We start from the raw sequence: 12,922 nt of genomic DNA, 5'->3' as shown, positions 1-12,922 counted from the left end.
TATATAATTATTATAGCAAAATATTTAGGTAGAGCCAAGTGTGATGACCCACACCTTTAATCCCAGCACTCAGGAGACACAGGCAAGTGAATCTCTGGGAGGTCAAGACCAGCCTGCTCCACATAGTAAGTTCTAGGCCAGCCGAGGCTACAGGGAGACCCTGTCTCTATAAACAAAACAAAACAATAAAATGAAAATATTTAGGATAGAAATATCATAACATTCAGTAATTCCACTCCTGGGTATATGACAGAAGGAAGAACTGAAATCAAAACCTTAAAAATATTAACGAGATTATCTTTCTTTTACTGACACTTAAAATACTAAAAAAAAATTTATGTTTTAGGCACTGGTAAATATTAATATTCTATCTGACAGAGTGGATATAATACTATATTTTATAATGTCAATAGCATTTAGCTCTCTACTCAGGGCAATTGGAAAGAATAAAGCTAGCCGAGTTACGAATTTTACTTCTTAGAATTACTTTTAGAAGCGAAATCCTGGAATGTTAAATCATTGGTGTAAGTTTGGGCTGGTCTCTGAGAGCTCTGGTAATTGATGGACTGTTGATACTTTCCTTTAGTGTTTGAAGTGCCCTCTGTCTCATTAATACCCGTTGTTTCAATATGAATGCTAATTGAGCCAAATGAAAATATAACATTGGCCGATCAATATGGAAGTTGTCAAATTCTGGGATCTCTCATTTATCCAACTAGACATGTATCTGCCTGTGTATCTATCCATCAATCTGCCTTTTGCTTTTGTGCTTTTATGAATAACTGTTTTTGATAATGAAGCAGATTCATTATTTTTCCATTAATATAAATAGGTAAGAAACTGAACTGAAAGCAGACTTCACTATTTGTCGTCTTCATTATTTGTTGTCTTGGGAATCAAACTTCCTTGGAACGCTTGTGATTTTGGTGCTGACAAGTGACTATAACTGTAAACATTCAGTTTCAGTGTGATTACCTCTTAAGTCTTGAGTAACAATACAGAAAGAGTCACACTAATTGAAACTCTGTTCCCAAAGAGGCAAATGTCATGTTAGACAAATAGTAAAAGTTATTTTGTGGTTAGTCTAATGTAGTTGTGTGCTAAATTTTAAATTTCTCCAACAGGGGTTTGTATAACCAATGGATTTATTCTTGTTCTTCTCGCTTATTTATATTCATTTTAAGAAATAAGTGTTACAATGTCTAACTCAGAAAAATATTATTTGATTTTGAATCCTCCTGTTAATGCATGCATAGGAGACTGTTATGGTAGCATATTGACTTTAGGTAGTTACTAACTTTACTCAGGAAAAATAGAGCTCCAACATGTAATAGATTGTTCTAGTTACCTATTGCAGCTGTGAAATGGAATACATTAAAATGACACATTTTCTCACATGGCTATGGTGGGTGTGTTGGGCTGAGATGGGTGGTTATTGCCTAGAGAGTCTCACGCAACTAGAATCTGATGTCTATTAGAGCTTCAGTAATCTGAAGTCCTGAGTGGGCTGGACATAGGAGATGGCGCATTTCCATTGCAGAATATGGCTGCTGACACTTGTGCACCTCTATATGGACCCTTCGTTTGATTTAGGAGTCTGAAGGGGATGAAGGTGACTGTAAGTAAAACAGTAAAGAACGAAAGTGAAGATAGTGCCATAGCTTCATATGAACAAGCAGTTCATTAAGGAAAAAGCAGACTTTGCGATGGAAAGAAGACGGTGAGCCAGTTAAAGATTCACATATCTTTTAAGCAAATCTGAAGCGCTTCTAAATACCCTTGTGACGTCAACAAGGTATCTATTGCCTTGGTTCCTTCCTTTCATTTTACTGAATCGTTTCTTTCCATCTCTTTTGTAAAACAGCTTAAACTCATAAGCCAATAAATGTTTCAATAATGCTATGGCAGATTCTTTAGCTTCGTGGCTACCATGTTCTCTACCAAGACAACTATCTACAGGCAATTACTTCTCTTGGGAAGAAAGTAACACAACTATCTTTATTGTAGCAATCAAAGTGTATTTTCTGTCCATGACCTGGGCTCTGTTTACATAGACCATTGCTTTAGTCCATTGGTAAGCTTTTTTGTGTTCCTCCTATGGTAATTATTTCAAATCTATTATATTAACAAGATAACTGTCCAATTCATACTTCTTAACCTGCGTAACTAAAATTTATCTCTAATAGTGAAATGGACCATGTTACCTTCTATAATCTGACATAACATTGGCCATATCTGTAGCTATTGTTCTCTTATGTTTCAGAATTAGACAAAAAGCTTGTTGCCATCAAGAAAACACCTTCTATTTGTGTCATGCTTTTCTCTCCTGAACCTCGCTCCTTCTTTTGGTGTACTGGATTGTTCTTTTGCTATTGATTGAGTTATTTTATTTCTTTTCTTTATTCTTAGTGGACTTCATATGTACCTTTAGGTTTAATAACCATTCACCTAACCATACAATCCTGTTATCACTATCTCTAACCTGAGTTTTTCTTCCTTTTTCCAACCAGTATCTGAATGTTTTTCAAGTATTCTTATTTTTTGCTATTATTCAAGCTTGAAATATTCTAAACTCATCCTATATACTCTCCAAACTTATTCCTGAATGTGTTAATTACTATCTTCATTTTCAGTGACTAACATAATCTTTTAATAAGCAACACATGTAAAGAAACCTGGCATCATTCAAGATTCCTTAATATTGGCGTGCCCACAACCCATCCCAACAAGTCAATAGCCAAGTCCCAGTACATCTCAGATTTGTTCCCTACTTTACAAACACATCATCACTACCTTGTTTGTTGGTCTCTATCTTTAGTTGCTATATGAAATTTCAAGGTATTTTTCTTTCTTGTTTTTATTACTGTTTGCCCTCGGGCAGTCTTCCACATGTGCCTAGAAGACCTTAGGGATCATCTGATGGCATCTCCATTTCCTGTAGGTTGGGCTTTCAATTTCTTGGCATCTCAAAGTAACCCAATCTTGATGGAGCATTCCTTCTTTTTCTAGAACATCCTTCACAATCCCCTTTAGCAACTGGTGTACATGAGTCACAATCTCCTTTAGCAGGTGGTACTCTGGTTCAATAAAAGTGCTAGAATGCTGAAACTATTTTCTAAAAATCTTTACCTTAAGCATACAGTATCTCTGACTTGAAGGACCTCTCTGCTCTCACACTTCAGTGAATACCAACCAGTGAGACGCAGTTCAATCTCTGCTTATCTAAAAGTTTTCTATTTTCTATCTTATCTCACTTGTTCTATTCCTTGATTACACAAAGCAGCCTATTCATGTTTCACCAAAAAAAAATACTTACTGAAGTGAAGAAATTTTATTGGGGTAATCTAATATTGAGACTGGTACAATATGAAAGGTTTATTAAATGGTCCTCATATGACCTGGGGATATTTAAGTTTCAAAATTGTAGTTGCTTAAACAAAGTGAAATGAAAAGAGATATTCCTCATAGCTACCTCATCACTACTCCTTTGCTCCTTGAAAAGTTCTTAGATATTTTTGTTGATATATAGAAAACAAACAGGGCTTCCTACTGTTCTTCTCTCTCAGGTTCTTTCTTTCTCTTTACCTCTCAGGTTCCTTTACATTATCCTGGTTCCCGCAGTTATATGTGGATACACACTCACATTCAAAGATTTGGTGTTAGGATCCACTGTTACTAAGGGAGAAATGGATAAACATTGGGCATTTTAAATGGAAGGGGCAGGGAGAGTTATACAAGGAACCTTGGGAATAAAGGGATAAAAGGAGCTCAAGGGAAGTGAGACCATAAAAGACTGGTATTAGCAAGGGAGAAATGGGGAAAATGGGGGCACTTTAAATACAGAAATCATGGTGGAAGGTTTAAAAAAGGAGAGAGAGGAGAGAAAGGAAAAATAATGCCTAGCTAGTTTTAAAAAAACCAGAGGGAATCATATTAGTCCAACAACATAAACACAAATTATACATACAATATTCCTACATGAGTCCATGTGTATAGCTAAAGGCTACATAGTAAGAAACAATGCCAGATAGGAGAAACCTTCCTTTGAGTTGTTGGCCATTGGGGTTCAAGAGACTACCAAAATTACACTGGCTATTGCCACAGCCCTTGATTGCCTCACAAAACTTGAAGGTAAGACCCTACTGCTGAAGACAGAACACACTTCCCACACAGGATTTGGAGCAATAGAGTTGAAACTGACCTGGAAGCCCCTCCTCTGAAGGCAGCTCTCATAGCTTTGGAGAGCGCTATGAAGGTGCCAAGGGAAAACATCAATGGATGGTCCAACATCAGCTTTAAGACCAAATAAGTACATCAGCGACTGGCACAGCATAAGACATTGGTGCAGTAGTGGTACTTTCATCTTGGGGACAATCAACAGCTATCTAACTGAATTAAAAGTCCAGTCAATGGAAGGAAACTCAAGTGCAGTACTGTAAATATAACCAAGTACACATGACTGGAGTTGTCATAGATCTTAGAGAAAACTCCAAGACTGTCAAATCGCTAGACTAATGTGATTTCTTACTATGTGCAAAATATGTATCTTTATATTTACAGACAAATATCCCAGTCACCACTCATCAAAGAAGCTTCTTCAGCACCAGACAGAGACTATTACCAAGTACCACAACTGGTCACACACAGACATTGCCTATGAATTTCCCAGGCCTAAGTGACACTCTACAATGCAACCTCTACACCTAAGGCTCATGGAACCTAGAACAGGGGGACACTAATGTGTGGGGAAATGGGCTGGTAAATACTTCCGTTATTCAGGCTAACCTAAAACCTGCCATAAAGCACAACATCAAATGATGCAAACAGAGGACAGCATGCCTCACCAATGAAGAGGAGACACATAGCCAAATGAACCAATGAAGATCGGGTGGCAGGTATAAAAGAAAGCCCTAATGGCACAATAAACGAGCTTGCTTGCTAACTGCCGAGTGAGTCTCCCAAAATCTGCATGGTTGATTTTACACCTACTCTCCTCCTGCCCCCAATGGAGAGTCCTCAAGTAGCTAGCCCACTAAGGCAGGCAACAACAACACTAATGAATCTTTCAATTCTCATCCATGAAGCTTGCTTATACAACAGAGGGTCAGGAACACAAAACATCACAAATGGCCAAATCACAGAAGTTAAGAGTCTGCTGGTTCTTGGACAGGACTTCTATATAAACTTCACCCACCCAAGGTTCAGACAGCATTGCAGAAGAGGGGACAGAAAGATTGTAAGCCAGAGAGGAGGTGCATGACCATATGGAAATAGAGTCCCACAAACTCCTAGGACCCTGCTCATATGAGTCTTTAGCAATGGTGTCAGCGTACACAAGTCCCATACAAACTCAAGCAGACTCAAACCCAGCATAGACCTGGGGAAATGGACAGCAGACCCCAATCCTAGCTGAAGAAATATTGGCAACTGATTACTGCTGGGTGAGGAAGAGTTGATCTTCTTAAAGCAAGGGACTCTAGATAGGCTATCTAGACCCCAGTAGATGACCTTAAACTGAGGGACATCTGGGGACACTAACTTGACACAATAGACCTTAACACAGGTGACAGAATGTATGAATTCCAGTGTGGGGGGGTATGGGAGGGTGCCAATGGGGACAGGGTTATAAAGATGATTAAGACTGATCTAGATAATCTGTGTGAAATATACAAAAGTTCAATACAAAGTTAAAATGATTAATTAATTGCATTGTTGTGATGTTATGTATAGGTGTTATTTTTTCACTGAAAGAATTTTCTTTGGTTGAAATTTGAAGAAAAATAAACAATAGCTTACTAAATAATAAAGCTATTGTGAATAATTATAAGTTCAACTTAATTTAAAATAAATAAACAAACAGGGCCAGGTGTGATGGCAAATGCCTTTAAGCTCAGTACTCCGGAGGCAGAGGCAAAAAAAAAAATCTCTACAAAGTGAGTGCCATGTCAGTCAGGTCTACATAGTGAGACCCTGCCTCAAAAAAGAAGGAAAGAAAGAAATAAAGAAAAGAAAGAAAGAAGGGAAGGAGGGAGGGAGGGAGGGAAGGAGGAGGGAGGGACGGAGGAAGGAAGGAAGGAAGGAAGGAAGGAAGGAAGGAAGGAAGGAAGGAAGGAAGGAAAGAAAGAAAAGTAAGAAAGGAAAAAAGAACAAATTGTTTAATGAGCAACTGCCAGTTTTAGGATTGTTACCAGACTTGATTAGGATGGTTTAAATAGAGATTTTAAAACTTTTTCAAATCTGTTTCTAAACCATGAAATAGTGAATGCTCATTCTCCTTGTTTTCATCCTTAAAGTTTCATATAAAAAGACTAAGCACATGAATACAATAAATGCTGATAATAAATACTATGGTTCATCTTTATCCTTCATTGAGGGTTTGCTGAATATAGGAAAATAGAAACAGCTTTGTTAGAAAGATACCCTCACCAAAATAGAGGTATCCCTCAGTGATACGAATCAATGAGAGCGAATTTAAATGGACACTGAAAAACACATTTTGGGTTTAATTTTCTGAACAAGGTAAAATGTGTAGTAATGTCATTTAGCTTTTATTTCAGTTGCAGCCATGTATGATTATGTTATTTTTTCCTCTTTGTAAAAAAAATACAACAACTTCCGTTAAACAAACAAAGAAATAATGAAATTATTGAGGAAAATAGAAAATATTCAATGTTTTATTCCCTGCTCCTTCCCTTCTTTTTTAATGTGTTGTTTTTATTTTATGTATATGAGTGTATTGCCTGCATGTATGTAAGTGCACCTGTGTCATGCAATGCCTATGGAGGTCAGAAGAAGGCGTTAAGTCCCCTGGGACTGGAGTTACGGATGGTTGTTAGCAACCTGGCGTGCTGGGAGCTGAACCTGGGTCCTCTGCAAGAGGAGCCAGTGCTTGCAACCGCCGAGCCAGCTCTCCAGCCCCTCTTCCTTCGTATTCTTACCCTTCTCCTCCTCCTGCTTTCCCTTCTAAGCAGCTATAATGTTTGCGCCTTAGACACTTAGAAGTTAAAGGCCTTATTTAAGTCATGACTATAATCTTACTAGGAAATTGGAGATGCAGTCCAGGAGTTGGCATGACTGCTACCAGTTTTCTGTCACTGTCATTTTTGCTTCATTATGTGTCAAACTATAATTAGTTTGTGTACAAAAGTTTCCCTACCTGTATATAAGTGTACCCTGCAGAGGCCAGAAGAAGGTGTCCGGATCCTCTTGAACTGGAGTAACAGACAGTAGATAGCCTGCCTCCGTTTGGGTGCTGGAAACAAAACCTGGGTCTTCTGCAAGAGCAGCCTGTACTCCTACTACTGTGCAAATTCTTTTTTGTTGTTGTTGTGGGTTTTTAAAATATTTGTTTATTTCAGATAGGGTCTCCACATAGCCCCACCTGCCCTGGAACTCACTATGCGACCAGGGTGGCCTTGATCTCACAGAGATCACTTGTCTCTGTCTCTCAAGGGTTGGGATTAAATTGTGCACTACCATGCTCAGCTACGTGCCATAGTTCTTAACTTTATCATTTGTAATAATTTTTGTTTTTCATTCATCAAAAATCCAAAAATTTCTATTACAAAAGAACTTAGTAATATTGAGCTTCTAGTAAATGGAATTGATTCTATAAATTCAATTTATAAAAGTCAAACTCATCTTAAATATCTGTTTAAGTTAGTTTGGCAACATTGAAAGGGTTGCATATGTCAAAATATCTTAGTTCTAAGGGATGGTGTAGATTTCAGTGAGACATTCATTAGTAAACCCAGTCGGTGGTAGAGAGTGGTATGCATGGCCAGCTCTCTTGGTTATTCTTCTAGCTATTTCTATGTCTGTTTACATTTCACACTGTCCGTATTCTGTTTTCCACACACAAGTACTACTAAATTTGCTTTCCCCCACTTCCTTTTTCCGGTGTATCTCGATTTTATCAAAAACAATATAATGGCGGTGTCCAGACAGTGATGGGAGTTGGCAAGCTTGTGGCATATACTTTCAGAATGAAGAAAATCTGCAAGAACCAAGTTGTGACCTCTACAAGGAAAACAAATGAAAAGCAGCCAAATCTGCATGTGAGAAAGTCATTGAGCTACTTTGCAGTGTCTGCCGGGCTGCTTTATATGAAGGAAGCAAGTTTCCTTCTCTTGCCAAAAGTTAGAGAGATTCTAGTATTGACTATGTTGTCCTGAGCATCTCAATAATAAAATACTAAAAGAAACAGTATCAAGTTAGATCTACCTTTCCAGGGAATCATTCATACATGGCATAGGAACTTGTTAAAACATATTTGTCATACTTTGAGCTTTCAGGGATTTCCAGAAACAAAACCGAAGGGCAAAACATGGTGGTTAGTAAATTATGCAAATCATTTAACTCTTGGATCCCATAAAGTAGAAATGACCAAATATCTACTTCATACAATTGTTTTGATTGTTGAGATAACATTTATAAAACTTCTTTGGACTCTCTCAGTGTTCGCACAGCTGTTAAATATTACTGTTTAACAATATTCCATTTGGAATTAATAATGTCCTCAATCTCAATCTATGCATTTTAGTCATTTGAATACTTTGCATCTTCAAAAATATGTGCATATTTTCTGAAGATGGAGTTTCAAGGAGAAATAATTTCTTTACTCATTAGCTTTATGAGGCACATATACTGATTTCACCTGGTCTTTGGGGTTACCTGCATGGTAATATTTATATTGGTTGAGTCCTTATTTCACTGACCCTAGTCATATGATATTTGATATGTAACACCTCCTCTCTGAGTTCTCCAACTTTTAAAATCTGAAAATAATATTAGGATATGCAGATCTGTTGTGGCTTATGAATAAAATAATTCATGAAGACTTGTTGATAAACGGGTAGTATATAAGCTCTCTAAATCACATTCATACCATTTCTCATGGATTCCCTTCAAGAAAAATGAATGCCAGTGTCTTCCTTGGAGGTTAAAACTATTATTATCATCTACCTTGCTTCATTTCTCTTCTGTTGCACCCCTTCTAAAGTCACAGCCCATGGTAAGCATTACTGAATAACTTCTTTCTTGCCCATATCCAACCTGATAAGCACTTAGTGGAGATACATAATATCCCAGGCTGTCATTATAACACTCATGATCTCAGCTTTAGCGGGGTTCAGTAGAGACCAACTTTCTAAATTCCTGCATCGACTTCCATCCTGCCGCACACCAGCAGCTGTAGATATTTTGTTTCTTCAACTTTTTTCCTGTGTCACCTTAACTTTGGCACCAGCATTAAAGAAGCTGTGTGAGAGAAGTCGCCAGGCCCTCCTGTTGAGACTGGCCCTGCAAGCACACTGTGTACTTTTCCTTTCCTCCCCTTTTCTCTTGGTGGAGAGAGAATCCCTCTCACGTTTTCTCCGGGTATTTTTTTTAAATCTCATTCCATCTTGAATAATTGAAAACAATATATAAACATTTCATTTTATTTTTATTTATCTTTCTTTCTCTCTCTTTCTCATTCTTCTTTTCATTCTTCTTTCTTTCTTTCTTTCTTTCTTTCTTTCTTTCTTTCTTTCTTTCTTCTTTCTTTCCTTCCTTCTTTTTTTCTCGAGACAGGGTCTCACTTATTGCTCTAGCTAGCCTGAAACCAGCTAAGTAGACTATCCCAGAAGGCCACAATCTTACAATGATCTGCCTGCCCTTGCCTCCCAAGTGCTGAAATTAAATACATGGGCCACCATGCCTGGATCATTTTATTTTTAGCTTACAAATACATGTATATATTTATGAAATACCACAAAATGTTTTGATAGAACTACACAGGGTGAATGCTCAATTCAGTCTGATTAATATATCTATTACTTGACTTATCTTTGAGATAAGAACACTTCAATTCACTGTTTTAGCATTGTGAAATACACTGTTCCTTTTATTAACTGTTTGACCAACTCTGCTCACTCTTACCTTCCATTAATCACAATTCTATGCTCCTATGAGTTTGAGTCATATAGAGTCCATATATAAGGGAAATAATGCACTATTTGTCTTTCTGTGTCTGTCTTACTTCATTTAGGATAATAAACTCTAGAACCATCTATACAAATGGGAGCATTTCACAGATACTTTAGAACAGGGTGGGAGGTTTAGGTATAGGGAGGGATTGGAGGGTGCGGTAGAGAAATGGGTAGGGAGAGGGACAATGCTAAAGATATTTGAACGAAACATATAGAGTTGGGTGTGCTGACACACCTTTAATTCCAGCACTTGGGAGGCAGAGGCAGGTGAATCACTGTGAAGGTGAGGCCAGTCTGTTCTACATAGTCAGTTCCAGACAAGCTGAGGCTACAGGGAGACCCTGACTCAAAAAAAGAGAAAAAAAACATAAATAAAAGAAAAGCCTGTTTGGAAACCCATTTTATAAGCTTCATATATTTCATATTTATATTATATTCATATAACCGGTTTGATTGGTGTTACCCAACAGGTGCTAACGGTTTTCCCAGAAATCAAGGTTGCCAAATGAACAGCCTGGTGTCAGGTGTGGGAGACCTTCTGAGTTATTAGTCCTGCATTATTAGACCCCTGAAGCAATAAAGGCTGTTACTGTTGCTCTTTGATACCCACCAGAAGTTGATGGTAAGGGGTTACTGCTGAAGACACTACATACTTTAGTCACAGGACATGGAGAAGTCAAGTTTGTACCTCCAGGACACTTCCTCCCTGCTGGCTGGCTTTCATAGTAGCAGAAAGTGCTATATAGGCTGTTGGGGGAAAGGTCATCTACAATTTGCTCATCTGTGAACTCTGTGAGCTACAATAATGACCAGCATGGCAAGACATGGCCATGGGTATAATAGCAGCATGATTGTTACAGGTACAACCAGCCACTTTCTGATGCACCACAGGATGAAACACATGCTTGGTATTGTAAATCTGGCCAAGATCCCATGGCTGGGGAGCTTACAGGTCCAGGGGTGATCCAACTGTTATTATTTTACTTAATAGACCCAGTATAAACTTCCCTCTAAATTCCTATCTTCCTACCTCATCAGAGAAGATATTTTTGTGCAGTGGACAGTGATTTATGTAGAAATCACTGATCAAAGTGCAGAGAATAAATGTCAGTGGAATGTTCAGCCACAAATGGGGCATTTATACCACAATTCCCTCCAAGGCTCAGGGACTATCCTGGAAGAAGGGGTTGGAAAGATTGTAAGAGCCAGAGGCTGGGGAGGACTAGAGTGAAATGGCATCTTCTAGACATGACAGGACAGCTGCATGCATGAGCTCGCAGCAGCTGTGGTTGCCTACATAAGACCTGCACAAGACCTAGCCAGTTGACATTCAAGCACGGGGGCGGGGAAAGGGGCTCAGAAGCTCCCACCCCTACCTGAGGAGTTATAGGCAGTTGATGTCTTCCAGGGGAGAGGGAGTCAGTTTTCTTTGAGGATGCGGCTCCTGGTGTACCAGGCTCTAGTGCATGGCCCCACATCCATTAGTGTATAGGAAGCACCATATGGACTTGTGAGTTATTAGAACAAACAAACAAGAAAGAAAGCATGAAGTTGGGAAGAGGGAGGATGTGGAAGTATACCTGAGAGGAGTTAGAGGTAGGCTGGGGGTGAATACAATCGAAGCACACCATATGGAACTCACAAAGAATTAACAAAAATACTCTACTAAAAAAGGGCAAAGTCCTACTGATGTTGCCGGACAGACAAGTGGTTTCACTGGATAAAACTCTTTCTGTCCTTGCTAATTATTACAACATATGATGAAAGCTTAAATTGTACTGTGTATTTTATGACATTTTGACTGAAGTAACTTCAATTCCCTATTGAAGTCCACTAAGGAGTGAGAGTTAACTGAATTATTAAGACTGAAGTATAACATATTATTATATTTAGACAGGCCATGGGTTAATCTCTTTATACTACCCCTAAATCTTGTAGGTATACATAATCATTCTAATATCAAACCCAAGCTTACTTTTCATCCTATCATTCTCAAAGTCTTTATTGTTAGACATTACAAAGTTAGATAGCATGAATAAGTACTAATGGTTGGAGAAGAACTTCAAAACTGCATAAATCTATATAAGGATGCTATGCCAAATGCTATAAAGCTGCTACCGAGGAACCAACCCTGCAGTCATATGAGGGGTCTAAGGTGGTTAAATTTGGATGAGCAAAGAGCCGAATAGTCATTTCCAGGAGCTCAGGAGAAGGGACATGAGGAGCTGCTAGTTAGTAGGTATAAAAGTCAAATAATGCAGCATGAAAAAATTCTAGAGCTTTGCTATACAGCCTTGTCTCTATGATAACAATACTATATTGTAAACCTAAAATCTGTTAAGAAGGTTGATATTACGTGTTTTAACCACAACAAAAAAAATGGGTATCATGAAAAAAGACTGACTAGTATTACATTTTTATATGTATCACATTTGTTTAATCCATTCATCTCTTCATGGGAACTCAATTTGCTTACCTACCTGGATGGTCATGAATATTGCTACACTGAAAACAGGAGTGCCAACATGTCTTCAGCATACTGACTTTGATTCCTTTCATTCTATCTTTAAAAATGGAATATCTGGGTCAAGTGATAATGTCTGACTTTTCCTGGGGAGACTCTCTTTACCCCAGATAGAGAGGGCAGGGACAGGTTAAACAAATGACTCATCCCATCAAACTGCAGTTTGGTGAGATAACAGTTTTATTGGAGCTACTTACAGGAGCGTCGGGGGAGGGTAGCATGGATGAGGAACTGTAGACTAGGAGCAAGGGGCTTCCTGGGAACTTATGCAGCGCCATTAGACTGTTAAAGCACTGAGGAATTTTTCCCCTTCAGTAATTGCTGTTTGTATTATTTTGGGAGTAGGGAGTTTATGGAATTTTAAATTTTCTTGTGAGTTTCTTGAACTTTGTGAGCGTTCCCTAGCCCTCCAAGAGAGAATGGTTTA

The sequence above is a fragment of the Nannospalax galili genome, unplaced genomic scaffold, assembly GCF_000622305.1.
Source record: "Nannospalax galili isolate Female #2095 unplaced genomic scaffold, S.galili_v1.0 scaffold1220, whole genome shotgun sequence".
Taxonomy (NCBI): Eukaryota; Metazoa; Chordata; class Mammalia; order Rodentia; family Spalacidae; genus Nannospalax; species Nannospalax galili.
This window is presented reverse-complemented; position numbering follows the sequence as displayed.